This window comes from Dendrobates tinctorius, unplaced genomic scaffold, assembly GCF_039654945.1.
Source record: "Dendrobates tinctorius isolate UK_male_01 unplaced genomic scaffold, ASM3965494v1 ptg000250l, whole genome shotgun sequence".
NCBI classification, from domain to species: Eukaryota; Metazoa; Chordata; class Amphibia; order Anura; family Dendrobatidae; genus Dendrobates; species Dendrobates tinctorius.
In genome coordinates this window covers 23,095,123-23,108,878 of record NW_027361917.1, presented here as the reverse complement: position 1 = coordinate 23,108,878, position 13,756 = coordinate 23,095,123, and the positions used below count along the sequence as shown (strand labels likewise).

General features: G+C 49.5%; 32 non-coding genes across 32 annotated transcripts; all 32 read right to left on the bottom strand.

Annotated features, from left to right (window-relative positions):
- Positions 1 to 297: 297 nt before the first annotated feature.
- On the bottom strand, positions 298 to 413 carry LOC141063765 (U5 spliceosomal RNA). The gene has a single exon (XR_012225044.1). It is a non-coding gene; the product is annotated as a U5 spliceosomal RNA (small nuclear RNA).
- A 314-nt stretch (positions 414 to 727) lies between these two features.
- On the bottom strand, positions 728 to 843 carry LOC141065063 (U5 spliceosomal RNA). The gene has a single exon (XR_012226211.1). It is a non-coding gene; the product is annotated as a U5 spliceosomal RNA (small nuclear RNA).
- A 319-nt stretch (positions 844 to 1,162) lies between these two features.
- On the bottom strand, positions 1,163 to 1,278 carry LOC141064509 (U5 spliceosomal RNA). Its single transcript, XR_012225713.1, has one exon. It is a non-coding gene; the product is annotated as a U5 spliceosomal RNA (small nuclear RNA).
- A 313-nt stretch (positions 1,279 to 1,591) lies between these two features.
- LOC141064718 (U5 spliceosomal RNA) lies at positions 1,592 to 1,707 on the bottom strand. Its single transcript, XR_012225903.1, has one exon. It is a non-coding gene; the product is annotated as a U5 spliceosomal RNA (small nuclear RNA).
- A 313-nt stretch (positions 1,708 to 2,020) lies between these two features.
- On the bottom strand, positions 2,021 to 2,136 carry LOC141064936 (U5 spliceosomal RNA). Its single transcript, XR_012226096.1, has one exon. It is a non-coding gene; the product is annotated as a U5 spliceosomal RNA (small nuclear RNA).
- Positions 2,137 to 2,450: 314 nt separating this feature from the next.
- Positions 2,451 to 2,566, bottom strand: LOC141064488 (U5 spliceosomal RNA). Its single transcript, XR_012225695.1, has one exon. It is a non-coding gene; the product is annotated as a U5 spliceosomal RNA (small nuclear RNA).
- Positions 2,567 to 2,879: 313 nt separating this feature from the next.
- LOC141064794 (U5 spliceosomal RNA) lies at positions 2,880 to 2,995 on the bottom strand. The gene has a single exon (XR_012225971.1). It is a non-coding gene; the product is annotated as a U5 spliceosomal RNA (small nuclear RNA).
- Positions 2,996 to 3,307: 312 nt separating this feature from the next.
- Positions 3,308 to 3,423, bottom strand: LOC141063754 (U5 spliceosomal RNA). Its single transcript, XR_012225034.1, has one exon. It is a non-coding gene; the product is annotated as a U5 spliceosomal RNA (small nuclear RNA).
- Positions 3,424 to 3,737: 314 nt separating this feature from the next.
- LOC141064275 (U5 spliceosomal RNA) lies at positions 3,738 to 3,853 on the bottom strand. Its single transcript, XR_012225502.1, has one exon. It is a non-coding gene; the product is annotated as a U5 spliceosomal RNA (small nuclear RNA).
- Positions 3,854 to 4,168: 315 nt separating this feature from the next.
- LOC141064137 (U5 spliceosomal RNA) lies at positions 4,169 to 4,284 on the bottom strand. The gene has a single exon (XR_012225377.1). It is a non-coding gene; the product is annotated as a U5 spliceosomal RNA (small nuclear RNA).
- Positions 4,285 to 4,598: 314 nt separating this feature from the next.
- On the bottom strand, positions 4,599 to 4,714 carry LOC141064730 (U5 spliceosomal RNA). The gene has a single exon (XR_012225914.1). It is a non-coding gene; the product is annotated as a U5 spliceosomal RNA (small nuclear RNA).
- Positions 4,715 to 5,028: 314 nt separating this feature from the next.
- Positions 5,029 to 5,144, bottom strand: LOC141064684 (U5 spliceosomal RNA). Its single transcript, XR_012225872.1, has one exon. It is a non-coding gene; the product is annotated as a U5 spliceosomal RNA (small nuclear RNA).
- Positions 5,145 to 5,456: 312 nt separating this feature from the next.
- LOC141064448 (U5 spliceosomal RNA) lies at positions 5,457 to 5,572 on the bottom strand. The gene has a single exon (XR_012225658.1). It is a non-coding gene; the product is annotated as a U5 spliceosomal RNA (small nuclear RNA).
- A 314-nt stretch (positions 5,573 to 5,886) lies between these two features.
- LOC141063616 (U5 spliceosomal RNA) lies at positions 5,887 to 6,002 on the bottom strand. Its single transcript, XR_012224910.1, has one exon. It is a non-coding gene; the product is annotated as a U5 spliceosomal RNA (small nuclear RNA).
- A 316-nt stretch (positions 6,003 to 6,318) lies between these two features.
- LOC141063764 (U5 spliceosomal RNA) lies at positions 6,319 to 6,434 on the bottom strand. The gene has a single exon (XR_012225043.1). It is a non-coding gene; the product is annotated as a U5 spliceosomal RNA (small nuclear RNA).
- Positions 6,435 to 6,748: 314 nt separating this feature from the next.
- Positions 6,749 to 6,864, bottom strand: LOC141065062 (U5 spliceosomal RNA). Its single transcript, XR_012226210.1, has one exon. It is a non-coding gene; the product is annotated as a U5 spliceosomal RNA (small nuclear RNA).
- Positions 6,865 to 7,183: 319 nt separating this feature from the next.
- On the bottom strand, positions 7,184 to 7,299 carry LOC141064508 (U5 spliceosomal RNA). The gene has a single exon (XR_012225712.1). It is a non-coding gene; the product is annotated as a U5 spliceosomal RNA (small nuclear RNA).
- A 313-nt stretch (positions 7,300 to 7,612) lies between these two features.
- LOC141064755 (U5 spliceosomal RNA) lies at positions 7,613 to 7,728 on the bottom strand. The gene has a single exon (XR_012225937.1). It is a non-coding gene; the product is annotated as a U5 spliceosomal RNA (small nuclear RNA).
- A 311-nt stretch (positions 7,729 to 8,039) lies between these two features.
- LOC141064672 (U5 spliceosomal RNA) lies at positions 8,040 to 8,155 on the bottom strand. Its single transcript, XR_012225861.1, has one exon. It is a non-coding gene; the product is annotated as a U5 spliceosomal RNA (small nuclear RNA).
- Positions 8,156 to 8,469: 314 nt separating this feature from the next.
- On the bottom strand, positions 8,470 to 8,585 carry LOC141063655 (U5 spliceosomal RNA). The gene has a single exon (XR_012224945.1). It is a non-coding gene; the product is annotated as a U5 spliceosomal RNA (small nuclear RNA).
- A 316-nt stretch (positions 8,586 to 8,901) lies between these two features.
- LOC141064597 (U5 spliceosomal RNA) lies at positions 8,902 to 9,017 on the bottom strand. Its single transcript, XR_012225794.1, has one exon. It is a non-coding gene; the product is annotated as a U5 spliceosomal RNA (small nuclear RNA).
- Positions 9,018 to 9,322: 305 nt separating this feature from the next.
- On the bottom strand, positions 9,323 to 9,438 carry LOC141064152 (U5 spliceosomal RNA). Its single transcript, XR_012225390.1, has one exon. It is a non-coding gene; the product is annotated as a U5 spliceosomal RNA (small nuclear RNA).
- Positions 9,439 to 9,752: 314 nt separating this feature from the next.
- LOC141064256 (U5 spliceosomal RNA) lies at positions 9,753 to 9,868 on the bottom strand. The gene has a single exon (XR_012225485.1). It is a non-coding gene; the product is annotated as a U5 spliceosomal RNA (small nuclear RNA).
- Positions 9,869 to 10,174: 306 nt separating this feature from the next.
- Positions 10,175 to 10,290, bottom strand: LOC141064002 (U5 spliceosomal RNA). The gene has a single exon (XR_012225257.1). It is a non-coding gene; the product is annotated as a U5 spliceosomal RNA (small nuclear RNA).
- Positions 10,291 to 10,603: 313 nt separating this feature from the next.
- On the bottom strand, positions 10,604 to 10,719 carry LOC141064258 (U5 spliceosomal RNA). Its single transcript, XR_012225487.1, has one exon. It is a non-coding gene; the product is annotated as a U5 spliceosomal RNA (small nuclear RNA).
- A 314-nt stretch (positions 10,720 to 11,033) lies between these two features.
- On the bottom strand, positions 11,034 to 11,149 carry LOC141064323 (U5 spliceosomal RNA). Its single transcript, XR_012225546.1, has one exon. It is a non-coding gene; the product is annotated as a U5 spliceosomal RNA (small nuclear RNA).
- A 314-nt stretch (positions 11,150 to 11,463) lies between these two features.
- On the bottom strand, positions 11,464 to 11,579 carry LOC141063801 (U5 spliceosomal RNA). The gene has a single exon (XR_012225076.1). It is a non-coding gene; the product is annotated as a U5 spliceosomal RNA (small nuclear RNA).
- A 313-nt stretch (positions 11,580 to 11,892) lies between these two features.
- On the bottom strand, positions 11,893 to 12,008 carry LOC141064722 (U5 spliceosomal RNA). Its single transcript, XR_012225907.1, has one exon. It is a non-coding gene; the product is annotated as a U5 spliceosomal RNA (small nuclear RNA).
- Positions 12,009 to 12,322: 314 nt separating this feature from the next.
- LOC141063966 (U5 spliceosomal RNA) lies at positions 12,323 to 12,438 on the bottom strand. The gene has a single exon (XR_012225224.1). It is a non-coding gene; the product is annotated as a U5 spliceosomal RNA (small nuclear RNA).
- A 314-nt stretch (positions 12,439 to 12,752) lies between these two features.
- On the bottom strand, positions 12,753 to 12,868 carry LOC141064125 (U5 spliceosomal RNA). The gene has a single exon (XR_012225366.1). It is a non-coding gene; the product is annotated as a U5 spliceosomal RNA (small nuclear RNA).
- A 314-nt stretch (positions 12,869 to 13,182) lies between these two features.
- On the bottom strand, positions 13,183 to 13,298 carry LOC141064351 (U5 spliceosomal RNA). The gene has a single exon (XR_012225570.1). It is a non-coding gene; the product is annotated as a U5 spliceosomal RNA (small nuclear RNA).
- Positions 13,299 to 13,601: 303 nt separating this feature from the next.
- Positions 13,602 to 13,717, bottom strand: LOC141064197 (U5 spliceosomal RNA). The gene has a single exon (XR_012225431.1). It is a non-coding gene; the product is annotated as a U5 spliceosomal RNA (small nuclear RNA).
- Positions 13,718 to 13,756: the final 39 nt, after the last annotated feature.

Sequence of the window (13,756 nt, the reverse complement as noted above, 5' to 3'; positions counted from 1 at the left end):
CTGACCTACCACCATGGGCACAGCCCTCATTTGGCCCAGGGAGACCACCTAGAAGTGGGTGCGTGGTTTGGCTATGGAAAAACAAAAACGGCAACACACAGCCCATTTTCCGCAGGCTGCCCGTGTTCAGCTCCATCCTGCTGCCAGAGAGTCACATGTCCCGCTGCGGGGAAGAAGGCCATCCACTGCTACAATTTTCAAATGAGAAACATTTCCCAGCAGTCCCAGAGTACAGTCACCCACCAAAACCCCACCCACTCATTTCTTCATTGTGTTGTTGTTGAACCCATTTAAGGAGGCCCCAGCAAGCTGGAGCGTGCAAAAATTGTCACAAAACTCAGTTTTGCTTCTCTCCACGTAAATCTTTAGTAAAAGGCGAAAGATTTTTACGTTCTGAAGAGAAGCCAGAGTATACTGGGCAAGGGCTGACTCCTGACCTACCACCATGGGCACAGCCCTCATTTGGCCCAGGGAGACCACCTAGAAGTGGGTGCGTGGTTTGGCTATGGAAAAACAAAAATGGAAACACACAGCCTATTTTCCGCAGGCTGCTCCGTGTTTAGCTCCATCTTGCTGCCAGATCGTCACCTGTCCCGCTGCCTGAAAGAAGGCCATCCACTGCTACAATATTCAAATGAGAGACATTTACCAGCAGTCCCAGAGTACAGTCTCCCACCAAAACCCCACCCACTCATTCCTTCATTCTGTTGTTGAACCCATTTAAGGAAACCCCAGCAAGCTGGAGCATGCAAAAATTGCCACAAAACTCAGTTTTGCTTCTCTCCACGGAAATCTTTAGTAAAAGGCGAAAGATTTTTACGTTCTGAAGAAAAGCCAGAGTATACTGGGCAAGGGCTTCCTCCTGACCTACCTCCATGGGCACAGCCCTCATTTGGCCCAGGGAGACGACCTAGAAGTGGGTGCGTGGTTTGGCTATGGAAAAACAAAAACGGCAACACACAGCCCATTTTCGGCAGGCTGCTCCGTGTTCAGCTCCATATTGCTGCCAGATCGTCACCTGTCCCGCTGCCTGGAAGAACGCCATCCACTGCTATCCACCGCAATTCAAATGAGAGACATTTCCCAGCAGCCCCAGAGTACAGTCTCCCACCAAAACCCCACCCACTCATTCCTTCATTCTCTTGTTGAACCCATTTAAGAAAGCCACTACAAGCTGGAGCGTGGAAAAATTGCCACAAAACTCAGTATTGCTTCTCTCCACGGAAATCTTTAGTAAAAGGCGAAAGATTTTTACGTTCTGAATAGAAGCCAGAGAATACTGGGCAAGGGTTTCCTCCTGACCTACCACCATGGCCGCTGCCCTCATTTGGCCCAGGGAGACCACCTAGAAGTGGGTGCTTGGTTTGGCGATGGAAAAACAAAAACGGCAACACACAGCCCATTTTCCGCAGGCTGCTACGTGTTCAGCTCCAACCTGCTGCCAGAGCGTCACGTGTCCCGCTGACTGAAAGAAGGCCATCCACGGCTACTATATACAAATGAGGGCCATTTTCCGGCAACGCCACAGCTCAGTCTCCCACCAAAAACCCCACACACATACCTTCATTCTGCTGTTGAACCCATTTAAGGAAGCCACAGGAAGCTGGAGCGTGCAATAATTGACACAAAACTCAGTTTTGCTCCTCTCCACGGAAATTTTTAGTAAAAGGCGAAAGATTTTTAAGTTATGAAGAAAAACCAGAGAATACTGAGCAAGGGCTTCCTCCTGACCTACCACCATGGGCACAGCCCTCATTTGGCCCAGGGAGACCACCTAGAAGTGGTGCGTGGTTTGGCTATGGAAAAACAAAAACGGCAACACACAGCCCATTTTCCGCAGGCTGCTCCGTGTTCAGCTCCATCGTGCTGCCAGAGAGTCACATGTCCCGCTGCCTGGAAGGAGGCCATCCACTGCTACAATATTCAAATGATAGACATTTCCCAGCAGCCCCAGAGTACAGTCTCCCACCAAAACCCCACCCTCTCATTCCCTCATTCTGTTGTTGAACCCATTTAAGGAAGCCCAAGCAAGCTGGAGCATGCAAAAATTGCCACAAAACTCAGTTTTGCTTCTCTTCACGGAAATCTTTAGTAAAAGGCGAAAGATTTTTACGTTCTGAAGAGAAGCCAGAGTATACTGGGAAAGGGCTTCCTCCTGACCTACCACCATGGGCACAGCCCTCATTTGGCCCAGGGAGACCACCTAGAAGTGGGTGCGTGGTTTGGCTATGGAAAAACAAAAACGGCAACACACAGCCCATTTTCCGCAGGCTGCTCCGTGTTCAGCTCCATCTTGCTGCCAGATCGTCACCTGTCCCGCTGCCTGGAAGAACGCCATCCACTGCTACAATATTCAAATGAGAGACATTTCCCAGCAGCCCCAGAGTACAGTCTCCCACCAAAACCCCACCCACTCATTCCTTAATTCTGTTGTTGAACCCATTTAAGGAAGCCACTACAAGCTGGAGCGTGGAAAAATTGCCACAAAACTCAGTATTGCTTCTCTCCACGGAAATCTTTAGTAAAAGGCGAAAGATTTTTAAGTTCTGAAGAGAAGCCAGAGAATACTGGGCAAGGGCTTCCTCCTGACCTACCACCATGGGCACAACCCTCATTTGGCCCAGGGAGACCACCTAGAAGTGGGTGCTTGGTTTGGTGATGGAAAAACAAAAACGGCAACACACAGCCCATTTTCCGCAGACTGCTCCGTGTTCAGCTCCATCCTGCTGCGAGAGCGTCACGTGTCCCGCTGACTGAAAGAAGGCCATCCACGGCTACTATATTCAAATGAGGGCCATTTTCCCGCAACGCCACAGCTCAGTCTCCCACCAAAAACCCCACACACATACCTTCATTCTGTTGTTGAACCCATTTAAGGAAGCCACAGCAAGCTGGAGCGTGGAAAAATTGACACAAAACTCAGTTTTGCTCCTCTCCTCGGAAATTTTTAGTAAAAGGCGAAAGATTTTTAAGTTATGAAGAAAAACAAGAGAATACTGAGCAAAGGCTTCCTCCTGACCTACCACCATGGGCACAGCCCTCATTTGGCCCAGGGAGACCACCTAGAAGTGGGTGCTTGGTTTGGCTATGGAAAAACAAAAACGGCAACACACAGCCCATTTTACGCAGGCTGCTCCGTGTTCAGCTCCATCGTGGTGCCAGAGAGTCACATGTCCCGCTGCCTGGAAGGAGGCCATCCACTGCTACAATATTCAAATGAGACATTTCCCATCAGCCCAAGAGTACAGTCTCCCACCAAAATCCCACCCACTCATTCCTTCATTCTGTGGTTGAACCCATTTAAGGAAGCCCCAGCAAGCTGGAACGTGCAAAAATTGCCAAAAAACTCAGTTTTGCTTCTCTCCACAGAAATCTTTAGTAAAAGGCGAAAGATTTTTACGTTCTGAAGAAAAGCCAGAGTATACTGCGCAAGGGCTTCCTCCTGACCTACCACCATGGCCGCAGCCCTCATTTGGCCCAGGGAGACCACCTAGAAGTGGGTGCGTGGTTTGGCGATGGAAAAACAAAAACGGCAACACACAGCCCATTTTCCGCAGGCTGCTCCGTGTTCAGCTCCATCCTGCTGCCAGAGCGTCACGTGTCCCGCTGACTGAAAAAAGGCCATCCACGGCTACTATATTCAAATGAGAAACATTTCCCAGCAGCCCCAGAGTACAGTCTCCCACCAAAACACCACCCACTCATTCCTTCATTCTGTTGTTAAACCCATTTAAGGAAGCCCCAGCAAGCTGGAGCGTGCAAAAATTGGCACAAAACTCAGTTTTGCTTCTCTCCACGGAAATCTTTAGTAAAAGGTAAAAGATATTTACGTTCTGTAGAAAAGCCAGAGTATACTGCGCAAGGGCTTCCTCCTGACCTACCACCATGGCCGCAGCCCGCATTTGGCCCAGGGAGACCACCTAGAAGTGGGTGCGTGGTTTGGCTATGGAAAAACAAAAAACGGCAACACACAGCCTATTTTCCGCAGGCTGCTCTGTGTTAAGCTCCATCCTGCTGCCAGAGAGTCACATGTCCCGCTGCCTGGAAGAAGGCCATCCACTGCTACAATATTCAAATGAGAAGCATTTCCCATCAGCCCCAGAGTACAGGCTCCCACCAAAACCCCACCCACTCATTCTTTCATTCTGTTGTTGAACCCATTTAAGGAAGCCCCAGCAAGCTGGAGCGTGCAAAAATTGCCACAAAACTCAGTTTTGCTTCTCTCCACGGAAATCTTTAGTAAAAGGCGAAAGATTTTTACGTTCTGAAGAGAAGCCAGAGTATACTGGGCAAGGGCTTCCTCCTGACCTACCACCATGGGCACAGCCCTCATTTGGCCCAGGGAGACCACCTAGAAGTGGGTGCGTGCTTTGGCTATGGAAAAACAAAAACAGCAACACACAGCCCATTTTCCGCAGGCTGCTCCGTGTTCAGCTCCATCGTGCTGCCAGAGAGTCACATGTCCCGCTGCCTGGAAGAAGGCCATCCACTGCTACAATATTCAAATGAGAGACAGATCCCAGCAGCCCCAGAGTACAGTCTCCCAACAAAACCCCACCCACTCATTCCTTCATTCTGTTGTTGAACCCATTTAAGGAAGCCCCAGGAAGCTGGAGCATGCAAAAATTGCCACAAAACTCAGGTTTGCTTCTCTCCACGGAACTCTTTAGTAAAAAGCGGAAGATTTTTACATTCTGAAGAGAAGCCAGAGTATATATGGCAAGGGCTTCCTCCTGACCTACCACCATGGGCACAGCCCTCATTTGGCCCAGGGAGACCACCTAGAAGTGGGTGCGTGGTTTGGCTATGGAAAAACAAAAACGGCAACACACAGCCCATTTTCCGCAGGCTGCTCCGTGTTCAGCTCCATCTTGCTGCCAGATCGTCACCTGTCCCGCTGCCTGGAAGAACGCTATCCACTGCTACAATATTCAAATGAGAGACATTTCCCAGCAGCCCCAGACTACAGTCTCCCACCAAAACCCCACCCACTCATTCCTTCTTTCTGTTGTTGAACCCAATTAAGGAAGCCCCAACAAGCTGGAGCATGCAAAAATTGCCACAAAACTCAGTTTTGCTTCTCTCCACGGAAATCTTTAGTAAAAGTCGAAAGATTTTTACATTCTGAACAAAAGCCAAAATACTGCACAAGGGCTTCCTCCAGACCTACCACCATGGCCGCAGCCCTCATTTGGCCCAGGGAGACCACCTAGAAGTGGGTGCGTGGTTTGGCTATGGAAAAACAAAAACGGCAACACACAGCCCATTTTCCGCAGGCTGCTCCGTGTTCAGCCCCATCCTGCTGCCAGAGAGTCACATGTCCCGCTGCCTGGAAGAAGGCCATCCACTGCTACAATATTCAAATGAGAGACATTTCCCAGCAGCCCCAGAGTACAGTCTCCCACCAAAACCCCACCCACTCATTCCTTCATTCTGTTGTTGAACCCATTTAAGGAAGACCCAGCAAGCTGGAACGTGCAAAAATTGCCAAAAAACTCAGTTTTGCTTCTCTCCACGGAAATCTTTAATTAAAGGCGAAAGATTTTTACGTTCTGAAGAAAAGCCAGAGTATACTGCGCAAGGGCTTCCTCCTGACATACCACCATGGCCGCAGCCCTCATTTGGCCCAGGGAGACCACCTAGAAGTGGGTGCGTGGTTTGGCGATGGAAAAACAAAAACGGCAACACACAGCCCATTTTCCGCAGGCTGCTCCATGTTCAGCTCCATCCTGCTGCCAGAGCGTCACGTATCCCGCTGACTGAAAAAAGGTCATCCACGGCTACTATATTCAAATGAGAAACATTTCCCAGCAGCCCCAGAGTACAGTCTCCCACCAAAACCCCACCCACTCATTCCTTCCTTCTGTTGTTATACCCATTTAAGGAAGCCCCAGCAAGCTGGAGCGTGCAAAAATTGCCACAAAACTCAGTTTTGCTTCTCTCCACGGAAATCTTTAGTAAAAGGCGAAAGATTTTTATGTTCTGAAGAAAAGCCAGAGTATACTGGGCAAGGGCTTCCTCCTGACCTACCACCATGGGCACAGCCCTCATTTGGCCCAGGGAGACCACCTAGAAGTGGGTGCGTGGTTTGGCTATGGAAAAACAAAAACGGCAACACACAGCCCATTTTCCGCAGGCTGCCCGTGTTCAGCTCCATCCTGCTGCCAGAGAGTCACATGTCCCGCTGCGGGGAAGAAGGCCATCCACTGCTACAATTTTCAAATGAGAAACATTTCCCAGCAGTCCCAGAGTACAGTCACCCACCAAAACCCCACCCACTCATTTCTTCATTGTGTTGTTGTTGAACCCATTTAAGGAGGCCCCAGCAAGCTGGAGCGTGCAAAAATTGTCACAAAACTCAGTTTTGCTTCTCTCCACGTAAATCTTTAGTAAAAGGCGAAAGATTTTTACGTTCTGAAGAGAAGCCAGAGTATACTGGGCAAGGGCTGACTCCTGACCTACCACCATGGGCACAGCCCTCATTTGGCCCAGGGAGACCACCTAGAAGTGGGTGCGTGGTTTGGCTATGGAAAAACAAAAATGGAAACACACAGCCTATTTTCCGCAGGCTGCTCCGTGTTTAGCTCCATCTTGCTGCCAGATCGTCACCTGTCCCGCTGCCTGAAAGAAGGCCATCCACTGCTACAATATTCAAATGAGAGACATTTCCCAGCAGCCCCAGAGTACAGTCTCCCACCAAAACCCCACCCACTCATTCCTTCATTCTGTTGTTGAACCCATTTAAGGAAACCCCAGCAAGCTGGAGCATGCAAAAATTGCCACAAAACTCAGTTTTGCTTCTCTCCACGGAAATCTTTAGTAAAAGGCGAAAGATTTTTACGTTCTGAAGAAAAGCCAGAGTATACTGGGCAAGGGCTTCCTCCTGACCTACCTCCATGGGCACAGCCCTCATTTGGCCCAGGGAGACGACCTAGAAGTGGGTGCGTGGTTTGGCTATGGAAAAACAAAAACGGCAACACACAGCCCATTTTCGGCAGGCTGCTCCGTGTTCAGCTCCATATTGCTGCCAGATCGTCACCTGTCCCGCTGCCTGGAAGAACGCCATCCACTGCTATCCACCGCAATTCAAATGAGAGACATTTCCCAGCAGCCCCAGAGTACAGTCTCCCACCAAAACCCCACCCACTCATTCCTTCATTCTCTTGTTGAACCCATTTAAGAAAGCCACTACAAGCTGGAGCGTGGAAAAATTGCCACAAAACTCAGTATTGCTTCTCTCCACGGAAATCTTTAGTAAAAGGCGAAAGATTTTTACGTTCTGAATAGAAGCCAGAGAATACTGGGCAAGGGTTTCCTCCTGACCTACCACCATGGCCGCTGCCCTCATTTGGCCCAGGGAGACCACCTAGAAGTGGGTGCTTGGTTTGGCGATGGAAAAACAAAAACGGCAACACACAGCCCATTTTCCGCAGGCTGCTACGTGTTCAGCTCCAACCTGCTGCCAGAGCGTCACGTGTCCCGCTGACTGAAAGAAGGCCATCCACGGCTACTATATACAAATGAGGGCCATTTTCCGGCAACGCCACAGCTCAGTCTCCCACCAAAAACCCCACACACATACCTTCATTCTGCTGTTGAACCCATTTAAGGAAGCCACAGCAAGCTGGAGCGTGCAATAATTGACACAAAACTCAGTTTTGCTCCTCTCCACGGAAATTTTTAGTAAAAGGCGAAAGATCTTTAAGTTATGAAGAAAAACCAGAGAATACTGAGCAAGGGCTTCCTCCTGACCTACCACCATGGGCACAGCCCTCATTTGGCCCAGGGAGACCACCTAGAAGTGGTGCGTGGTTTGGCTATGGAAAAACAAAAACGGCAACACACAGCCCATTTTCCGCAGGCTGCTCCGTGTTCAGCTCCATCGTGCTGCCAGAGAGTCACATGTCCCGCTGCCTGGAAGGAGGCCATCCACTGCTACAATATTCAAATGAGACATTTCCCATCAGCCCCAGAGTACAGTCTCCCACCAAAACCCCACCCACTCATTCCTTCATTCTGTTGTTGAACCCATTTAAGGAAGCCCCAGCAAGCTGGAATGTGCAAACATTGCCAAAAAACTCAGTTTTGCTTCTTTCCACGGAAATCTTTAGTAAAAAGCAAAAGATTTTTACGTTCTGAAGAAAAGCCAGAGTACACTGCGCAAGGGCTTCCTCCTGACCTACCACCATGGCCGCAGCCCTCATTTGGCCCAGGGAGACCACCTAGAAGTGGGTGCGTGGTTTGGCGATGGAAAAACAAAAAAGGCAACACACAGCCCATTTTCCGCAGGCTGCTCCGTGTTCAGCTCCATCCTGCTGCCAGAGCGTCACGTGTCCCGCTGACTGAAAAAAGGCCATCCATGGCTACTATATTCAAATGAGAATCATTTCCCAGCAGCCCCAGAGTACAGTCTCCCACCAACACCCCACCCACTCATTCCTTCATTCTGTTGTTAAACCCATTTAAGAAAGCCCCAGCAAGCTGGAGCGTGCAAAAATTGCCACAAAACTCAGTTTTGCTTCTCTCCACGGAAATTTTTAGTAAAAGGCGAAAGATTTTTACGTTCTAAAGAGAAGCCAGAGTATACTGTGCAAGGGCTTCCTCCTGGCCTACCACCATGGGCACAGCCCTCATTTGGCCCAGGGAGACCACCTAGAAGTGGGTGCGTGGTTTGGCTATGGAAAAACAAATACGGCAACACACAGCCCATTTTCCGCAGGCTGCTCCGCGTTCAGCTCTATCCTGCTGCCAGAGAGTCACATGTCCCACTGCCGGGAAGAAGGCCATCCACTGCTACAATATTCAAATGAGAGTCATTTCCCAGCAGTCCCAGAGTACAGTCACCCACCAAACCCCACCCACTCATTCCTTCATTGTGTTGTTGTTGAACCCATTTAAGGAGGCCCCAGCAAGCTAGAGCGTGCAAAAATTGCCACAAAACTCAGTTTTGCTTCTCTCCATGGAAATCTTTAGTAAAAGGCGAAAGATTTTTACGTTCTGAAGAAAAATCAGAGTATACTGGGCAAGGGCTGACTCCTGACCTACCACCATGGGCACAGCCCTCATTTGGCCCAGGGAGACCACCTAGAAGTGTGTGCGTGGTTTGGCTATGGAAAAACAAAAACGGCAACACACAGCCCATTTTCCGCAGGCTGCTCCGTGTTCAGCTCCATCTTGCTGCCAGATCATCACCTGTCCCGCTGAACGCCATCCACTGCTACAATATTCAAATGAGAGACATTTCCCAGCAGCCCCATAGTACAGTCTCCCACCAAAACCCACCCACTCATTCCTTCCTTCTGTTGTTGAACCCATTTAAGGAAGCCCCAGCAAGCTGGAGCGTGCAAAAATTGCCACAAAACTCAGTTTTGTTTCTCTCCACGGAAATCTTTAGTAAAAGGCAAAAGATTATTACTTTCTGAAGAGAAGCCAGAGTATACTGGGCAAGGGCTTCCTCCTGACCTACCACCATGGGCACAGCCCTCATTTGGCCCAGGAAGACCACCTAGAAGTGGGTGCGTGGTTTGGCTATGGAAAAACAAAAACGGGAACACACAGCCCATTTTCCGCAGGCTGCTCCGTGTTCAGCTCCATCTTGCTGCCAGAGAGTCACCTGTCCCGCTGCCTGGAAGAAGGTCATCCACTGCTACAATATTCAAATGAGAGGCATCTCCCATCAGCCCCAGAGTACAGTCTCCCACCAAAACCCCACCCACTCATTCCTTCATTCTGTTGTTGAACCCATTTAAGGTAGCCCCAGCAAGCTGGAGCGTGCAAAAAATGCCACAAAACTCAGTTTTGCTTCTCTCCACGGAAATCTTTAGTAAAAGGTGAAAGATTTTTACGTTCTGAAAAGTAGCCAGAGTATACTGGGGAAAGGCTTCCTCCTGACCTACCGCCATGGGCACAGCCCTCATTTGGCCCAGGGAGACCACCTAGAAGTGGGTGCGTGGTTTGACTATGGAAAAACAAAAATGGCAACACAGAGCCCATTTTCCGCAGGCTGCTCCGTGTTCAGCTCCATCGTGCTGCCAGAGAGTCACATGTCCCGCTGCCTGGAAGAAGGCCATCCACTGCTACAATATTCAAATGAGAGACATTTCCCAGCAGCCCCAGAGTACAGTCTCCCACCAAAACCCCACCCACTCATTCCGTTGTTGAACCCATTTAAGGAAGCCCCAGCAAGCTGGAGCGTGCAAAAATTGCCACAAAACTCAGTTTTGCTTCTCTCCACGGAAATGTTTAGTAAAAGGCAAAAGATTTTTACGTTCTGAAGAAAAGCCAGAGTATACTGGGCAAGGGCTTCCTCCAGACCTACCACCATGGACGCAGCCCTCATTTGGCCCGGGAGACCACCTAGAAGTGGGTGCGTGGTTTGGCTATGGAAAAACAAAAACGGCAACACACAGCACATTTTCCGCAGGATGCTCTGTGTTCAGCTGCATCCTGCTGCCAGAGAGTCACATGTCCCGCTGCCTGGAAGAAGGCCATCCACTGCTACAATATACAAATGAGAGGCATTTCCCATCAGCCCCAGAGTACAGTCTCCCACCAAAACCCCACCCACTCATTCCTTCATTCTGTTGTTGAACCCATTTAAGGAAGCCCCAGCAAGCTGGAGCGTGTAAAAATTGCCAGAAAACTCAGTTTAGCTTCTCTCCACGGAAATCTTTAGTAAAATGCGAAAGATTTTTACGTTCTGAAGAAAAGGCAGAGTATACTGGTCAATGGCTTCCTCCTGACATACCACCATGGGCACAGCCCTCATTTGGCCCAGGGAGACTAACTAGAAGTGGGTGCGTGGTTTGGCTATGGAAAAACAAAAACGGCAACACACAGCCCATTTTCCGCAGGCTGCTCCGTGTTCAGCTCCATCGTGCTGCCATAGAGTCACATGTCGCGCTGCCTGGAAGAAGGCCATCCACTGCTACAATATTAAAATGAGAGACATTTCCCAGCAGCCCCAGAGTACAGTCTCCCACCAAAACCCCACCCACTCATTCCTTCATTCTGTTATTGAACCCATTTAAGGAAGCCCCAGCAAGCTGGAGCATGCAAAAATTGCCACAAAACTCAGTTTTCCTTCTCTCCACGGAAATCTTTAGTAAAAGGAGAAAGATTTTTACGTTCTGAAGAGAAGCCAGAGAATACTGGGCAAGGGCTTCCTCCTGACCTACCACCATGGGCACAGCCCTCATTTGGCCCAGGGAGACCACCTAGAAGTGGGTGCGTGGTTTGGCTATGGAAAAACAAAAACGGCAACACACAGCCCATTTTCCGCAGGCTGCTCCATGTTCAGCTCCATCTTGCTGCCAGATCGTCACCTCTCCCGCTGCCTGGAAGAAAGCCATCCACTGCTACAATATTCAAATGAGAGACATTTCCCAGCAGCCCCAGAGTACAGTCTCCTACCAAAACCCCACCCACTCATTCCTTCATTCTGTTGTTGAACCCATTTAAGGAAGCCCCAGCAAGCTGGAGCATGCAAAAATTGCCACAAACCTCAGTTTTGCTTCTCTCCACGGAAATCTTTCGTAAAAGGCGAAAGATTTTTACGTTCTGAAGAGAAGCCAGAGTATACTGGGCAAGGGCTTCCTCCTGTCCTACCACCATGGGCACAGCCCTCATTTGGCCCAGGGAGACCACCTAGAAGTGGGTGCGTGGTTTTGCTATGGAAAAAGAAAAACGGCAACACACAGCCCATTTTCCGCAGGCTGCTCCGTGTTCAGCTCCATCGTGCTGCCAGAGAGTCACATGTCCCGCTGCCTGGAAGAAGGCCATCCACTACTACAATATTCAAATGAGAGACATTTCCCAGCAGCCCCAGAGTACAGTCTCCCACCAAAACCCACCCACTCATTCCTTCATTCTGTTGTTGAACCCATTTAAGGAAGCCCCAGCAATCTGGAGCGTGCAAAAATTGCCACAAAACTCAGTTTTGCTTCTCTCAACGGTAACCTTTAGTAAATGGCGAAAAATTTTTACGTTCTGAAGAGAAGCCAGAGTATACTGGGCAAGGGCTTCCTCCTGTCCTAACACCATGGGCACAGCCCTCATTTGGCCCAGGGAGACCACCTAGAAGTGGGTACGTGGTTTGGCTATGGAAAAACAAAAACGGGAACACACAGCCCATTTTCCGCAGGCTGCTCCGTGTTCAGCTCCATCTTGCTGCCAGAGAGTCACCTGTTCCGCTGCCTGGAAGAAGGCCATCCACTGCTACAATATTCAAAAGAGAGGCATCTCCCATCAGCCCCAGAGTACAGTCTCCCACCAAAACCCCACCCACTCATTCCTTCATTTTGTTGTTGAACCCATTTAAGGTAGCCCCAGCAAGCTGGAGCATGCAAAAATTGCCACAAAACTCAGTTTTGCTTCTCTCCACGGAAATCTTTAGTAAAAGGTGAAAGATTTTTACGTTCTGAAAAGAAGCCAGAGCATACTGGGCAAAGGCTTCCTCCTGACCTACCACCATGGGCACAGCCCTCATTTGGCCCAGGGAGACCACCTAGAAGTGGGTGCGTGGTTTGGCTATGAAAAAACAAAAATGGCAACACACAGCCCATTTTCCGCAGGCTGCTCCGTGTTTAGCTCCATCGTGCTGCCAGAGAGTCACATGTCCCGCTGCCTGGAAGAAGGCCATCCACTGCTACAATATTCAAATGAGAGACATTTCCCAGCAGCCCCAGAGTACAGTCTCCCACCAAAACCCCACCCACTCATTCCTTCATTCTGTTGTTGAACCCATTTAAGAAAGCCCCAGCAAGCTGGAGCGTGCAAAAATTGCCACAAAACTCAGTTTTGCTTCTCTCCACGGAAATCTTTAGTAAAAGGCGAAAGATTTTTACGTTCTGAAGAGAAGCCAGAGTATACTGGGCAAGGGTTTCCTCCTGACCTACCACCATGGGCACAGCCCTCATTTGGCCCAGGGAGACCACCTAGAAGTGGGTGCGTGGTTTGGCTATGGAAAAACAAAAACGGCAATACACAGCACATTTTCCGCAGGATGCTCTGTGTTCAGCTGCATCCTGCTGCCAGAAAGTCACATGTCCCGCTGCCTGGAAGAAGGCCATCCACTGCTACAATATTCAAATGAGAGGCATTTCCCATCAGCCCCAGAGTACAGTCTCCCACCAAAACCCCACCCACTCATTCCTTCTTTCTTTTGTTGAACCCATTTACGGAAGCCCCAGCAAGCTATAGCGTGCAAAAATTGCCACAAAACTCAGTTTTACTTCTCTCCACGGAAATCTTTAGTAAAAGGCGAAAGATTTTTACCTTCTGAAGAGAAACCAGAGTATACTGGGCAAATGCTTCCTCCTGACCTACCACCATGGGCACAGCCCTCATTTGGCCCAGGGAGACCACCTAGAAGTGGGTGCGTGGTTTGGCTATGGAAAAACAAAAACGGCAACACACAGCCCATTTTCTGCAGGCTGCTCCGTGTTCAGCTCCATCCTGCTGCCAGAGAGTCACATGTCCCGCTGCCTGGACGAAGGCCATCCACTGCTATAATATTCTAATGAGAGACATTTCCCAGCAGCCCCAGAGTACAGTCTCCCACCCACTCATTCCTTCTTTCTGTTGTTGATCCCATTTAAGGAAGCCCGAGCAAGCTGGAGCGTGCAAAAATTGCCACAAAACTCAGTTTTGCTTCACTCCACTGAAATCTTTAGTAAAAGGCGAAAGATTTTTACGTTCTGAAGAGAAGCCAGAGTATACTGGGCAAGGGCTTCCTCCTGACCTACCACCATGGGCA